The sequence below is a fragment of the Nomascus leucogenys genome, chromosome 16 (assembly GCF_006542625.1).
Source record: "Nomascus leucogenys isolate Asia chromosome 16, Asia_NLE_v1, whole genome shotgun sequence".
Taxonomy (NCBI): domain Eukaryota; kingdom Metazoa; phylum Chordata; class Mammalia; order Primates; family Hylobatidae; genus Nomascus; species Nomascus leucogenys.
In genome coordinates, this window is record NC_044396.1 from 17,698,433 (window position 1) to 17,716,078 (window position 17,646).

Here is a 17,646-nt window from a genome sequence, read left to right on the forward strand (position 1 = left end):
ATTTGCTCAGTGGACTCCAAGCAGGTGTTGATATTAATTTTTAGGTAAGGATAGGCAGAAGTGAATGTCAGGACCAGATCATGATGAATCACACATTCATCATGTTAGGAGAACAAGAGGGTGAAGAGGTTGGTGGAATAGTTCATACTGTTTGCAAATCTTAGGAATTTGTGGGATTCATCTCAGATTGCTCAGATACTGCTGATGGCCTGGGAAGAAGTCAGTTTGCCCAAGTCCATTTGTCCTCATGAGCTATTGCTCAGGTCCGTGCTCACAGCTCCCACCCCACTGTGGCAGATGATGTGAATAGTCAACTCACTTGATGTGTTTAGACAGATGAAACGTTAAAAAGTCTATTTCTAAGGTTCCAGTGGAGGAGGTTCCTGATTTGTTAGAGTCCACCAATCAGACACACTCATGCAGGGTTTTAATTTGAAATGTAGTTAAGAGTGGAGAGAAAGAGCTGAAAGGCATTCAGTCAGCCATGCACACCCTGGCAGACTTGGCATGGTTCCAGAGCAGGCAGCAGGAACTCTCTCACCCTGAACCATTGGATCCAGCAGCAGCACACGTAAAAGCCCAATTGTGTGGTGTGGTTTGGGGCTTTCCTGGAAACAAAGAGTCTGTTTCTTCAGGCTACTCAATGATTTTATGCAGCTTATGCCTCTTATCTCCGTTTAAACATGCTAAAGTGGGTTTTATTGTCTGTAACTAAGAACCCAGGCCAATATATTCACCAAATAAGTTTCCAGCACATATGAAACTGGCACTGTGCTTTAAAAAGATTTATTGACTCAACTAATAGTTATTGAGGCCTTACCATGTGTTGGATACTGTGTACCACCCTTTGTACATTAATTATTTGTTTATTCATTTATAATAGTAACAATATTAACAATACTTAGAATGTGGAATTTATAGCATGAGGTTTAAATGAAAAAGAACATAAACTCATGCAATTGTTTGTTGTGGTATCTGTGATACTTAAAGGTGTATATATAAATGCAACCTTTCCTCAAAAGGACTGGATTATCAAGTAGGTTTCCCCCTACTAAAGTTGTTCAGAGATAGAATAATAATCTGACACAGATATTGTGTAAGAGATCTCTGCATTGCAGTGAAGTTTGATTAAATAATACTCTGAGAATCTCGGCTTATCCAAGTAGGGAATCCATATTTCAGCCCCTGCCTCACACCATCAAAGCAAAGCAACAACAGGCCGGGCGCCGTGGCTCACGCCTGTAATCCCAGCACTTTGGGAGGCAGAGGCAGGTGGATCACGAGATCAGGAGATCAAGACCATCCTGGCTAACACAGTGAAACTCCGTCTCTACTAAAAATACAAAAAAAAAAAAATTAGCCAGGCGTGGTGGCGGGCGCCTGTAGTCCCAGCTACCGGGAGGCTGAGGCAGGAGAATGGCGGGAACCCGGGGGCGGAGCTTGCAGTGAGCCGAGATCACGCCACTGCACTCCAGCCTGGGTGAGAGCGAGACTCCGTCTAAAAAAAAAAAAAAAATTATACAAAGCAAAGCAACAACAATTTGCAGTGGACTTTCTCCAAAATTCTTCATCTCCTTTATATGTGCAGTTGGAGCTGGTCTGTGGCTCCTTTTGGGAGACAGATGTAGCTTGAAGGGTTTCTTCCCTCCTTGTTCTTAATTCTTCCTGCCCTGATTTGGCATTCCATTTCCGAACATGGCAAGCATCTTCTCCCTGGTGCCGCCCCCACCTCGCCCACACTAGGTGAGTGTGGGAGAGTAGTATGCAGCCAATGTGGACACTCTGTTCTATATTTTTGTCTCCTCCTCCAGGTGTCTGAACCTATCCTTACTGGTAATTACAGTACCAGATTCTAGTCGGAAAAAAAAAAGAAACCCACAGTTGCACAAAACTGCATCTCTACTCAGACTCCTAATATTCTGTCATTAGTCGCAGCTCATTTCGTTGTGTTTTGATGGTAGGAATGGTTTGGTGTGTTTTCCATTGGAAGAAAAATGAATTTCAGCAAAGAGAGCTACATGTTCTTGTTCCTAATATATTTATAAAGTCAGTTTATCTAATCCTAGAGAGTTGCAGTTTGAACACTTTGATGTTCAGGGATCACATAAGGGGAACAATAGTAAGCTTAATGAACAAATGTTCCGGTGATCTGCAGGTGTCTCTGTCTAATGAACCATTCACATAACGATTAAGGTCATCTATAAAGGTCCTTTCTGTCTGAAATTGCTGCCCGCATGACAGACTCAAATCTGGTTGGTCCCATTGGCTGGTACCGAGTATTGAAGTGTGCCCCTGAAAAATATGACTTAGGAGAAGCCTGATAAACAAACACTAATCTGTGTGGCCGGGACCTAGAAGAATCTAGCTTAGTCCTAATGAAAACCAGGCAGTGGGCCAACTCCTTTTATATTTGGTTTTCATGAGAATCTGTCTGTGGGGGAGCTCTGAGTGTTTTTAGTGCAATAACAAGCTTGTGTTCTCTGAGCCAATTAGTATGTAATTAGGTGTTGGCTAATGAGGGGGAGGATAAAAGGTGGAGCTGGCAGAGAGAGCGGGTGTGGGTGTGACTCATGTATATGCAGGTGGTGAAGCGGCACATGTTGAGAACTAAATTGAATTTCTAAAACCCAATAATTTGTTACACACTATTAGTAAGTTCTGTGCTAGACCTTCAGCAGCTTTTTCACATCTCTATTGAAATAAGGCTTCTATTCCTCTCTGCAAAATAAGATGTGTTCAGCACATGCATGTTAACATTTTTCCCTGGCCATCTCCTACAAGTTTAAAATGAGAGTTGGTTGGGATGCTTATTAGTATTGAGTTACCTGTAAGAAGGACAAAAGAAAACCATTGGTTTGTTCTTCCCCGCAACATGTATTTCTTTGCTTGTTCATCAGTGAACTAAACAAAGATCCCTGCCCTCTTGGAGTTTGCGTTCTAGTGAGGGGAGATGGATAGTGAACAACAAACATAAATACAAAAATTATATACTACCTTAGAAGGTGATGAAAAAATTTAGGGTGAGATGGGATCATCACCCCCCACCACACACACACACACACACACACACACACATCCAATGTTAAGGGATGTGCAAGTTTCAAAAGATAAACCTCCCTGAGAAGGTAAGATTTGAGCAAATACTTGAAGGACTTATGGAAGGAAAAGGTTGGGGGAAAGGGGGCAAGAATTGACACAAATAAGTAATGTCATGTGCCCAAAATGACTGAAGATTCAGTAAAGACCAAATGAAAAAAAAATCTCATTTTTTTTATTCCTCTCATATTTGATGTTTGTGAAAGTCTGTATTGGTGCAGGCACTTTGGGTGTTTCTGTGGCCACAAGAGGCTCCTGATCTCGCTGTCAGATGAGTTTTTTTGAAAAAAGGAGCACAGTGGAAGAAAAATAAAGGGAAATACAGCCTTTGTGAATGGGAAGAAACTGTGGTTTCAATTGCAGAGGTGGGCCAAATAGTTTCGGCTTTTTTTTTTGTCAGGAAGAAAATGTGTTTTAATTCTGTGAGTCCTTCCCGAGTACACTTGACACTGTGATTTGGGCTTTTTATGAAGGCACCCTTCACCATGTCTCCTGTTAACTCATCCTGGTCTCCATAAAGCTGCATAGTTAGGAAGGTAATCTTGGTTCTCCTGACTTCTGCGTGTCAGAGAGCTACTGCAAGTGAAAGCACCCAAGAGAGTGTAAAATACTTTAAAGATGTGAGATACTACTTTATTGTTAATCTGTGTTGTTAAAAAAATTATAAATGATAATGAATGTGCTTGTTCTCCTTCTCCAGGCAAGCAAGATGATAATTTGATTTTTGAGTTAACCTGATGAGTTTTTGTAGCTGTCAAGAGCTCTAAAATTGAGGTAAGCCCAAGTGATAAGTAAATTATGATATTATGGTCTGTTTCTCACCAGACTAATTCAGTAAAGCATCATCCCCACTACTTATCAAGGTATGTCTTACACTGCCTATGCCAAAGGATTCGCCAACAGCAGAAACCAGAAAAAAATCAAATCCTTTTATTCATAGGTTCTCTTCCTATTAGCACCTCGCTATTATATTCATACATCATCAAGGAAACCACATTACCGGGAGATGTTTGCTTTTGCTGTTCTGTGCCTCTGGCAAGCTGATAATCTGAAACTAATATCATTTTATTATTTATACAACATTTGGCGAGAGTGGAATAATCACCAGTAAAGAGTGTTTATCTTTTGGCTTTGTTTTTAATTTCTACTCAAGAGTGCTTCTTTATTGGAAAGGGAACCAATTTACATATCTCCCATTTTGTAAGGAATTTCATGTGACAGTATGGTTTAATTGACATCACAGATCCAAATTATTCCAGTGATATTTAGTCCTTCTTATAACTAGTTCTGTGGCAGTAGCCTCACCAAGCTCCTGCTTGAAATCTACTCACTGTGAACTTCCTTTCCAATCTAACTTTGCTCTTTCATAAGATTCTGCTAATTCATTTACTTCTCCCAATCCTCAAAGTTAACTGCAGGTGAACATTTTATTTTTGAGCAGATGGACTTAACATTAATATTGCTCTTTGTGTATGAAGGTGACCTTACTGACTGACCAGCCATGGGGCAGACATTTTGATTTTTTTCTCCAGTAATGGGTATAGATTTATTCTGGCATACTTATGCCCTTGCTGAGTAAAGCTGAGGCCGTGAATCAGAGTAAGGCTGATTGGCCTCCATAGAGCATTGACCACATAACCATACACTTGTTAGCAGCATGGGCTAATTTGCTGCATTAATGGTTACAGATGTTGTGTTTAATGGCCAAGTCAAAGCAGAACAGACACTGTGCTAAGTACCAGACATAGACCATTTTCTATGCTCTGCATAGATTGGTAGAGTCTTAATCTATGTAGAGTGAGAAGATGAATACTTAAAAGGATTAGGTAATTTGTCTAAGGTGACAGTGAGAATAAGTAGTAAGCCCAGGATTCGAATCCAGCTTTACTATAGAGCCATCATTTTTAACCTCTACGCTAAACTGTGTCCTTCACTAATGGTATACCTAAATTTTAGCCTGTAATCTATACTGTAATCTAGCCCTCTAATAATCAGGAATAAGACGACTGCTATACAAGGGCTATATTATACTATCCTTGTCCAAGAAATATCTCAAAGCTTCAAACAAACTCTCAAAGCTTCAGGTCAAACTTCCTCTTGAGAGATGGCCATAGAGAATCTAGGCCAATATATGGTATATTGTCTTGATACTTAAAATATTTTCTGTAAGCAAAGATTTATCAGGAAATTGATTTACTGAATGGCCATGAGGGCACCATTACATCCACTACTGCTTCAGTGAGCTGACCAATTTGGTCCTTTATTCCTCACAAGCAGGTTGCTTGCTGAAATCTAATTTATTGAATCCATCAAATTTTGGTTTATAGTGTATATCCAACAAAAGCAAAAAATCTCAATTTCAAAGATAAACTTATACAAATTGTATAATTCATGGAATAGATTGCTCTACTGATAATCAATGAATAAAAATATGTCATATTTTAAGATGGTTTTGCAATTAGGGGAAAAAGATGATTTTCCCCAATTAAAAAAATTAGGAGGCATATGTAGAATACAGAATGCTTTAAGTGATAAATCAGAAACATGGAGTTAGAAATTATTTCTTCATCTTTGAAGGGTTTAAGCTATTTTAAAGAGAAATTTAAACCTTTGAGCTTCCGAGGGGAAAATGGTCAATCAGTTGACACAAACATAAAATGTAAATTAACTTTTGCTTTAAGAAGCAAAATGTGAAATGTTCCACAAGATTTATTTTTGTGCAGTGTTTTTTTCTTTTTTGCTTTTACTTTGAGCAAGAAACACAAAGTGTCATGAAATAATTACAAGTAGTAACAAATTTTTTATAAGACTGGAAAACATTGCTCTCAGATGAATTTGAGGTCTAATCTCAACTCTAACACTTGCTGACTGTGTTAGTTTACATGAGTTAGTTAACTCTCTAAGTCCTAAAAATGTTTAATTTAAAGTAGGACACTCTTCCATAGAATCTTGGAATAACCAAATTGTGGTAGGCTATTATGCAAAGGGGTCGGCATAGTGCATGCCTTATAGCAAGTGCTCGATGAGTGTAAATTACAATCTTTTTAAAATTTCTATTCTCTATTTTAGCCAATGAAAGCAAAATTCAATAGAAGAAAGCAAAAAAATGAAGAAGACAGCATTAAAGGAGAAGATCAAGGTAATTTTACTCTAAGAGATTGTAGAAAAATACAGAAAGTAACAGGAAAAATATGATTTTTATAGAAACATAATATTGGTGCCTTCAAAGCTTTAAGAAAAAGACAGTTAACTTATTAATAATGTTATACCCAAATTTCATCATGGGAACTAAGCAATCTCAACGTGAGTAATAAAAGTATTTCAACTGATTCTTAAAAGATAGACACATAAGACTTCCTGAAGCCTTTTTTTAAAAATTTCCAAAAGACTTCCTGAAGCCTTTTTAAAAAATTTCTAACAGAGAAAGCCCTAAATTTCCATTTTGAGGAATATGACATCTAATTATACAAGGAAAGCCTTTCTAATTTCATTGAACATCATCTACATAACATAACCTTTTAAGAAAGCATTGTTAAAGCACTTAAAGCTATGTACTGTTTTCACAACTCTGAGAATAAATGAAGATTATTACCACATGGAATTTCCCTATCATGTCACCGTCTGAGTAACAGACATAGCCACGTTTCTAAATGTTGCTCCACTACTGACAAGTTACTATTTGATCCTGGCAGAAGTGGCTTCAGTTTTTTTTTTTTTTCTTTTTTTCAGCTTTCTAGCATCATACTGGCTCTTAATAATGCCTTTGGCTTTGAGATTGGGATTTTTCGATGTGACCAAACAGCCATTTATGTTCTCAGAAAACTGGAAGAGGAATATCCTATGGTGGAAGAAAAGAATGGACCATGATGAAAATTTCTACACCAGAAGAGTTTAAAGTAATTATGTCCTTCCTCCCCTCTAGCCCCCTCTCCCTACCCATCATCCCTAATTCACTACATTTGATACATCAGTCAAGGGACTGATGTGATTTAAATAGCAAATAGAGAATCTTCCAAGAACCCTGCAAGGGACTGATGTGTTTTAAATAACAAATAGAGAATCTTCCAAGAACCCTAACTATTAGAACATTGCTTCTATGGTCTGAGCAGCTGAGCCCTTGCCCACCCTTAGTAGGGCAAGAAAGAGACCCTTACTCCTAAGCTTTTGAGGCCAAATACATTCGTCTTTCTACTAACATTAGTGCAAACAATAAGATTGAGATTGTAAACACCTGAATCTCTTTTAGCTGGATCACATTTGATGGGTAGTAGCTATGATTAGAGTAACCTAGTTGCTCATTACGTAGTAAACAGTGCCCAGGGCACCCTGGGGCTGTGGAGTGACCTCATATGACTAAATTACAAATGATTACCCTCGATGAGGCATTTATAAGTTGGTATATCATTTCTACTTCAGACAGCTACTCTTGACTTATATCATGATTTTCACAGTGGGGAAATAACAACTAAATAACGAACTAATGGAGGTGAGGGTTTGGAGTGTGTGTGCACTGTGCACTCTCTGATCACAGCTGGGGTTTTTCCCCTTAAATTGTTTGAAGCTATTATACTATATCATTTTGTAGTAACAAATAGTGTTGTGATGATAGAAGAATTATTTAAGTGAAACATTATAAGTTCTCCATAATAATAACTTCATTGTATCATTTTGAAAAATCACATAATAGAGACATCTAAAATGTCATATTCAGTGGCAGTGTATTCATCAGACCAGGGCAGTAAAACAAGATGCTCCACTGAGATTTTGGATAGAATGTCTTTGTGCATAGATGTGAGTGGATCCAAGGGAACCAACAAGTATGTTGAGGTACCGAAGGACTCAGAACCCATTACTGCCCATGGGCATGAGAGGCTAAAGAGAGATCATGATGTCACTAGAGCCCAGTGACAGTTGGAGTCAAGAAAGGAGGAGAGCATGACAAAAGCAACCACTGACATAGCCCCCAAAGTTGAGGAAGACAGAGAGTAGAGAAAACAGTATCTTGACCTCTCCCTGCTTCCACTCTCAGATCCCCTTCCTGTATCTTACCACTGGCAGATCCAACCACAAGCCAAAGGGAAAAGGTGCTCCATTTATGTAGTCAGTAACAGTCAAATTTCTGGAGCAAAAGCAAGGTAGAAAAGGGTAAGCAGATTAGGGGTGAAGGCATGGCACGAATGTGGAATAATCACAACTCCTCGGTGCTGGTGAGCCCTAGTGTTTGCTTTTGGTCCTGCTCAACATTTTTAACCACTTGGGTAAAGAAATAGTGCCAGAATATCAGACTGTGAATAGCAAAAAGCTGAAATCTGTGATTAACCAACAAGTTTTCTGTCTATCAAGATGCAAAATTATCTTGACAGAAACCTACAAAATAAAATTTTATAAGAAAATTAGATAAGTTTCCCAATTAGGATAATAAAAAGCTTTTTTCAGTATAATGGGAGGGGTGGGAAAAGTGCTTGATAACAATACACATCCTAAAAGATGTGAATGTCAATTGATGTTGGGTCATGATTGCTTACAAAGCAAATGTAATTTGAGGTTGCACTTTCATTGGCTGCTAGACATCTCCAGCTGCCTATTCCACATGCTCCTCAAATGCAGCTTGCCAAAGCCTAATCCTTTTACCTTCCCAATCTCCCTCTGGAACTGTTTGAACTCTTCTGTTCTTTCTTTGGTTATTGGTATACCGCCCACAGGGATCTCAGCCAGGAGCCTTGGAATTATCACATTTCCCCTTCCCGTCCCATGTTTAATGCATCACTAAATCATGCTGATTCTATCTCAAGACATCACCTGAATACCCAATTTTATTTCTGTACTCCATTGTCCTTGCCTTTTTCAAGCCCCACTGTTTCCAGTCTCTAGACCTCTATACCAGCTTTCTCATTTTCCTGACTTCAGTCCATTCTGCCTACAGCTGTCAGTTACCTTCAGATAAACACATGGGCATTTGTCAGTCCTAACTTTATAAACTCTGTTCTCATGGTGGTATTTAGGACTAAGGGTAGGCTCATTATTTAGTATAAAAGACACATTCCAGTCTCATGTCCATGTAGGACTTCTATTCTAGTACATACACATCTTTACTCCAGCAACAAAGAACTGCTGTTCTGAAGATACCACAAGGCTTTGTGCTTTTGTGCTTGTGTATTCCCTCTGCCTGAAGTGCTTCTCCTCCTCTGCCACTCTTGATACACCCATATTCAGCCTTCCTGACACCTCCCAAGCATCTACCTCTGATTTCCTCCTAGAAAGTGTGCAGCCACGGTTCTTTGCTCTGACTTCTGCAATAACACTTGCCTGTTTGTATATATCCTTCCACCACTATTTCTAATTTATTTTTACTCCCCTAGCACTCAGTAGAATATCTTCCATATAGATTTCATTCAATCTAATTCCATTAGATTTCAACTAAATCTTTGTTGACTTCTGAGTGCATTAACTAATTGAAATGTATTGTCTAGAATATAGAAGCTAATGATATCACTACATTGGTCAGGCTATGTGTATTTTGCTTGACTTGGCCATTTTAAGAAATCCACAAACTATATTATAACCAGAAGATGACACATGGCATAGAGACGATATCATATTTGGTCCTTCTATTGGTCTTTCTTCTGAAATAGGAATAAGATTATTTATTCTGAGGTTACCTCATATTTCTAATCATATAACAATATCAAGGCAAAAATAGTCCTCACGTTATGAAGTTGAAATGCAGCTAAGCAGCACATAATGACATTCCAGTCCAAGAAGGACTATATATACCATGGTGGTCTCATAAGATTTTAATGGACCTGAAGAATTCGTATCACCTAGTGATATTGTAGCCTCTTAGCATTGTAGGACAATGCATTATTCATGTTTTTGTGATGATGCTGGTATAAACAAACCTACTGTGATGCCTGTCATATAAAAGTATAGCACACACAATTATATATAGTACCCAATACTTGATAATGATAATAAATGATTATGTTACTGGTTTATGAATTTATTATACTATTTATTATTTGTGAGTATGCTCTACTTATTAATATAAAAAATGTTAACGGTAAAACAGCCTTAGGCAGATCCTTCAGGAGGTATTCTAGAAGAAGGCATTGTTATCATGGGAGATGACAGCTCCCATATGTGTTATTGCCCCCGAAGACCTTCCGGTGGGACAAGATGTGAAGGCAAAAGACAGTGTGGTATTGATGATCCTGGCCCTGTGTAGGCCTAGTTTAATATATGTGTTTGTGCCTTAGTTTTTAACAAAAAAGTTCAAAAAGTGAAATAAAAATAAAAATGTTTAAAAATAGAATAAAACCTTATAGGATAAGGCTATCAAAAAAGAAAATATTTTTGCACAACTGTACAATGTGTGTTTTAAGCTAAGTGTTATTACAAAACAATCAAAAAGTTTTTAAAAACTTAAAAGCTTATAAATTGAAAAAGTTACAGTAAACTAAGGTTAATTTATTATTGAAGAAACTCTTTTATAAATTTAATGTAGCCTAAGTCTACAGTATTTATAAAATTTATAGCAGTGTACAGTAATGTCTTAGGTCTTTACATTCACATACCACTCACTCATTGACCATCCAGAGGAAATTCCAGTCCTGCAAACTCCATTTATGGTAAGTTCCCTATACAGTGGCACCATTTTTTTATCTTATACCATATTTTTACTGTAATTTTTCTATGTTTATATATGTTTAGATACACACTTACCACTGTGTTACAATTGCCTACAGTATTCAGTACAGTAACATGCTGTACAGGTTTGTAGCCTAGGAGCAATAGGCTATACCAAATAGCCTAGGTGTGTAGTAGGCTATACCATCTAGGTCTGTGTAAGTTCACTATACAATGTTCGTATGACGAAATTGCCTAATGACACATTTCCCATAAGGCATCCTCGTCCTTAAGTGACCCATGACAGTAGTAGAGCAAATGCATGCAAAGTATTTACATACTTGATACATACTAAGTATTCAATAAATGCAGGATTAAAATTATTATTGGGATTTTTAGTAGCAGAATGTAACACTATTACCATATACTTTTTATTTAAAATGTTATCTTTGCCAATTTTCAAGATAGGAGTCCTGCATAAGATAGCTGTACCTATGCAAGTTAACCTTTAGCTAAGAACAGTACTTTTCACTCAATTATATCAAGAGAAGAAAACTTCCAATGTTCTTAATTCCTTCTGCTTTCAGGCTGGTTTCTCCTAAATGACCCCAGATGTTATAATTTACCTCTCTCTGCATTAAATGTCATTTAATTGCAAGCTACAGAAACACATTCAGCATAACAATACAGTAAGTGCAATGTGTTGGGAGGACAGCAGGGATTTGCCTGTAACCTACAATCAGGAAGAACAGCCAGGGTTCACAGGAACTGGTCAGTCTCTGCTCTCCTCGGCACCATCGTCATTCGCTCTTGTATTTCTGTTTGTATAGGCTGATTTTTTCGTACTCCAGGATTAGCTTTGGCTATTCCTCAGGGCACATGATGGGCAATGCCATCACCCCTAGGTTTGTACTGCTTCCAAACCCAGTGTCCCAGGTAACAGGCTGTACTCTCTAAATTCCAATGGCACATTTCTAAGAATTAAATTTATTGTTCTTGTTTTAGCCAGTTGTCTTCCTATGACCAATCTACTATGGCCAGGAACAGTGAGAACAAACTCTCCTGCAGGCACCCATCCCTGTCCTAAGGGCATGACTTTCAGGGAAGCTAGGATGGCCAGCTATCTCAACTCTTGCTACTCCACAGTGCAATCGCTCATGATGCCCAAGGCAGGAAACTAAAATAGGTTTAATCCCATTCTTTAAAAATTTCCATACATAAAGCCTTCTTCCTTAAATCTAAATTAAACACTTTCTGTTATTGGTTAATAACTTCAATTCTTTTTCTATTTCTACTGCATGTAAAATTGCCTGGTCATGTTAACTCTGCATAAAAACCTTTGGAATAAGATTACCAATTTCATTGCAGCAATAGGCTCTGGGAAACTACTTTTATTTCAATTTCCAAATGTTTAAAGATAAAACATTAAAAATTTGCACTAATTTGACTATTATAAATACCTCTCTGGAGACTTCTGGGCTAGGAGGGCCATTTGCTGATATCTGGGAAGGGAGTGGAACTTTGAGAAAACCAACTTTCCATATAGAATAGGCCATAAGTTATATCCAGGCAGAGCCCAGCTCAGCTGCCAAGAAAGAGAAAAGATAAACAGAATCGGATTTTAAACTGGAAGGATGGTGATCCTCTTTCTGATGATAATAGGAGCTGATGCTGTGTGAGGGAATAAAAATGCTGATGGTGTGGGGAAGACTAATAAAATGATGTGCTTGACCCAAAATGCACTAGAAGGGCATAGAGTCAATGATCCAAGTAGGACTGATGCATCAGAGAAACTGGCCTCATGTAAAGATAGATACTGACTTAGTATTCTGGCAATAACCACATGATTAGGAAGTTCCATCAGAAGAGAAAAGTCAGGATTTGCTCAGGGGAGAAAATGCAAGATTTATAGTAGTGAAAAACACAAAGAGAAGCAAGAATAGACTCTCCTGGTGCCAGGAACAGTGGAAGAGTCAGCACGAGGTGATGGAGGTCTCTCTGCAAGGTCAGGGCGGGATGGCAGGAAGCCAGTAGCACAGGCACAGGCAAGAGAAAAACTTTCTTTTATTCACAAGGTTTCAGGAAACAGTGTATCTCAAGAGGGCAGAACTGGTGGACAGAGTACAAGCAGCAAGTTCTGATGCATGGAAAATCCTGGGACCCCTCCAGACACCCTGACAGGGGTGTAGACAAGGCAAGGGTAGGACACCAGGAGTGGAGTTAGAGTTCTAATTAGATCCTCCTCTTTCCAGGCTAAGGCAGAGGCATAGGCTCCCATGAGTCACCAAAGGATAGAGGAAGGGCAGCCAAAACTGAGAACAAGACTAGCTCCAGATTTTGGAGGGGTGGCAATCAGACAGGAAGTCCAAGAACCTCTGGATGAAACTACATGAACTTAGATGTTACTAGATGTCTATGTGCCTTAATTTTCTCATCTGTAAATTTGAAATAGTAATAATCTCTATCTCATAATGCTATGAGAATTAAATAATATATAAATTATGTGTTGTTAACAGAATGTATATATGTATGGGCAAGTGAGGGGCAAATTTAGAATCATTTATAATAGGTATAAGAGAAAAAACTCAAATACTAAGATTCTTTGAAATTTTAAAACTTTTCTCCATACATTCTTTCGTATTTACCAAGCATTTAGATGGGACAGAAAAGAATGGGAATCTGAGGGATGATCTCTAGAGAAATACATTCTCGCAGACATTTTTATTGGGATGAAAATTGGTATAAACTTTTGATGGGCAATTTTTTAATGTTAATCAAAATTTAAAATTCATACACATTTTGTTGGAGGAATTTAGCTTCTAAAGTATGATACAGCTGTATTCACAATGAGGCAATGACTTTCACTACAGCATTTTTCTGCAATAATAACATACAAAAAAATTAGCCCAAACATCAATTAAATCAAAATTGGTTAAAAAAAATTCAGCACATTCATAAAATGAAATACTTTGTAAAAGTTAAAAAGAATAGTGTAAACTTACACTTCTGGCCAAGATACATTGAAAGTGACTGGATTTATTCTCCTACCTGAAACAACCAAAAAACAGACATTTGAACCAGGCAGTGAAGAGTAGCAACCCCTGGGAGAAGAGAACAGATGAGATGAGCCCAACTATTGCTTCAGCTTCCTGCCTTGAGAGCATTTCCAGGAACTCAAGAAAAACATGGTGGACTCCTTAAGAAGGTGGAGATCAGAGTCTGGAAAAACCAAAGCTCACAGAACAAAGCACTAGAGTAGAGAGAGTTCACAGAGAGAGAAGTCTGAAAGTCTTCAAAAGTTCTTCAAGTATTCAGATGAATCATGGTTAGTGCATGTACCTCAGGCCAAAGAAAGAGTCATATCAAAGGATTAAATGCAGCAGTGCCTTCTGCTCATATAGAGCTGAAAAATAGTGTCTCTTCCCACCAGTCAAACTGTAAGGTCTCAAGATTCACAGGACATTGGATAGACAACACAGGAGCATCTTATATCAGAAATGCAGGACCATTTGCCTTGGACTTAGCAATGTTCTGATCACACTTAACAAATGTTAAAAGCAACAATTGAAATGATAAATTGTTTTCAACTAACTTAACTACATCACAGAAAAGTTCAAAAGTATTTATAGGAACAAAAAATACATATAGCACCCAACAAAGTAAAATTTACAATGTCTGGAATCTAATAATCAATAATTACCAGGCATGCAAACAAACTATAAAATATGACCCATAATGAGTAGATAAACCAATCACTTGAAATTAACCCAGATCTAACACAGATATTAGAATTAGTAAACAAAAATATAAAAAGGGCATTTATAACTATATTCCATGTGTTCAAAAGATAAAAGTAGAGCATGGACACAGAAAATATTTTAAAATTCCAAATCAAACTTCTGTAGATGAAAACCACAATGTATGAAATTTAAAATGAAGAAATCACTAGAAGAGTTTAGCCTCAATTTAGACAGTGCAGAAGAAAAAAAAATAGTGAACTTGAAGAGACAGCCATAGAAACTATCCAAAATGAAATACAGAGAGAGAAGTGAATTTTTAAAAAATAAATAGATCAGCAGAAATCAAAGTATGTTGTTGTAAGGTTCATATACTATATGTGAAGTGGTATACTATCATTTGAAGGTGGAATTTGATAAGTTAAATGTGTACATCATAAAACCCTAAATTAACCATAAGATAAGAAAACAAAGAGTTATAACTAACAAGCCAACAAAGAAGATAAAATGAAATAATAAAAATAAGAGCCAGTTCTTCAGAGAAACTAATAAAGTCACTCAAATTCTTGCAAGCCTATTTAATTAAAATGAAAAAACCCACAAATATAGAATATTAGGAAAGAATTGTGGGTATCATCATAAAAATGAAAAGATTTTAAAAATTGGGTACACTTATTTCTACGAGTTGGCAATGTTTTTTTATTAAAGTCCATATAGCAAATATTTTATGCTTTGTGTGTCATATAGAGTCTGTTGCATAATTTCTTTGTTTCGTTTTACAACCCTTTAAAAACCATAAGAATCATTCTCAGCTCATGGGTGATACAATATAATGTGCAGGTCATATTTGGCTCACCATTTAACTACATTATGACCCTTAAAGCAACCAGTAAAATTTTTTAAGTGTTATATTAAAAAGGCGATAAAATTGAATCATAATACATTTACAATAAATACAAAATACAGAAAAGAGGAAAAAGTGAAGAAAGAATGGATTGGACAAATAGAAAACAAACAGAAATATGGTAAATTTAGAACTAATGATATAAATAAATTAAATATAAGCGGTTTAGATACTCCCATTTAAAAAGCAGAGCTTGTCAAATTAGATGAAAAAGCAAGATCCAACAATAAACTACCTATAAGAAATGCACTTAAGATATAAAGACACAAATAAGCTAAAATAAAAGAAACAAAAAAATTGGCAGTATTAGTACTAATCAGAAGACAGCTGGTGATCTATAGATTCAACACAATCCTGATCAAAACTGCAGTAAGTTAGTTTGTAGCTGTCAAGTAACTGAATCTAAAATGTGTATGAAAAGGCAAAGGATCTAGAATAGCTAGCACAATACCCAAGAAGAACACATTAGAAGGATTGACACTACATGACTTTAAGACTTACTGTAAAGCCACAGTAATGCTGACAGCATGGTGTTGGTGAAAGAATAGACAAATTGATCAATGGAACAGATTGGTAGACCAAAAGTAGACTTACACGAACTGATCTTTGACAAAGGAGTAAAGGTAATTCACTAGAAAAAAGGATAATCTTTTCAACAAATGGTGCTGTGAAAATTGGATGTCCATATGCAAAAAATGTGAATCCAGTAGACACAATCTTTATACCTTTTACATACAAAAAATTCAAAATGGATTTTAGGCTTAAATTTAAGGCAAAACTATAAAACCTATGGAGTAGAACAGAAGAACATCAAGGTAATCTTGGGTTTGGTGATGAGTTTTTAGATACAATATGAAAAAGGCAATCCACAAAGAAAAAAATAGATAGGTTGGACTCTATTAAAATTTAAAACTTCTGCTTTGTTAGAGAATGAAGAAATATTTTGGGAAAAAAAAATGTTTGCGAACATATATCTGATAAAGGACTTCTGTTTAAAATTACAAAGAACACTTAGAACTCAACAGTAAGAAAATAAGCAACCCAATTAAAAATTGCACAAATAATCTGAGCAGATCCCTCACCAAAGAAGGTACACAGCTGCAAAAAAGCATATGAAAAGATGATAATCATATGTCATTAGGGAATTGCAAATTAAAACAAGATACCCTAAATACCTATTAGAATGTCCCAAATCGGAAAAGCAGATAACATCAAGTGATGGTAAGGATGTGGAAAAACAGGAATACCCATTCATTGCTGGTAGAAATGTAAAATGGTGCAGCCACTTTGGCTGTTTGGCAGTTTCTTATAAAGGTAAACATAGTCTTACCACACTATCCAACAACCATGATCCTAGATATTTACCCAAACGATTCGAAAACTTAGGCCCACATAAAGATCTGCACACAAATGTTTATAGTAGCTTTACTTATAATCTCCAGAAATAGGGAGCAACCAAGATGTTTTTCAATAGATAAATGGATACACTGTGATACATACATACAATGAAATTTTATTCAATAATAAAAGGAAGGCCGGGCGTGGTGGCTCACACCTGTAATCCCAGCACTTTGGGAGGCCAAGGCGGGCGGATCACGAGGTCAGGAGATCGAGACCATCCTGGCTAACACAGTGAAACCCCATCTCTACTAAAAAGTACAAAGAAAAAGAATTAGCCAGGCGTGGTTGCATGATGGCTGGCGCCTGTAGTCCCAGCTACTCGGGAGGCTGAGGCAGGAGAATGGCATGAACCCAGGAGGCAGAGCTTGCAGTTAGCAGAGATCGTGCCACTGTACTCCAGCCTGGGTGACAAAGCAAGACTCTGTCTCAATAAATAAATAAATAAATAAAATAAAATAAAAGGAAATTAACTATCAAGCCACGAAAAGACATAGGGGAACATTAAATGCGTATTGCTCAAGAAAAAAGTCAGTTTTGATATGGAAGAACGTTAAATGCATATTGCTAAAGAAAGAAGTAAGTCTGAAGAGACCATGTACTATATGATTCCAGATGTATGACATTTTAGAAAAGGCAATACTATACAAACAGTAAAAATATCAGTGGTTGCCAGGGGTTTGGATAAGAAGCAGAGTATAAGGAGGGGAGGAATGAATGGGTGAAGGACAGGGCAGTAAAAATATTCTGTATAAGAAAAAAAAAACTATAATAGTAGGTACATGTCATTATGTGATACATTTGTCAAAACCCCTAGAACCATAAAACACAGAGTGGAACTTAATGTAAACTATGGACTATAGTTAAAATTAATGTATCAATATT

At 37.0% G+C, this 17,646-nt stretch overlaps 2 long non-coding RNA genes across 2 annotated transcripts in view; one reads left to right on the top strand and one right to left on the bottom strand.

The window, feature by feature from the left end:
* LOC105737650 overlaps nt 1-17,646 on the bottom strand; it is a 182,170-nt gene that overhangs the window by 24,271 nt on the left and 140,253 nt on the right. The window contains exon 3 of the long non-coding RNA XR_001113337.2: nt 12,183-12,307. This is a non-coding gene — a long non-coding RNA (uncharacterized LOC105737650). The remainder of the gene's footprint in view (nt 1-12,182; nt 12,308-17,646) is intronic.
* On the top strand, nt 3,797-6,986 carry LOC115830650. Its single transcript, XR_004026185.1, has 3 exons — nt 3,797-3,870; nt 6,166-6,235; nt 6,826-6,986. It is a non-coding gene; the product is annotated as an uncharacterized LOC115830650 (long non-coding RNA).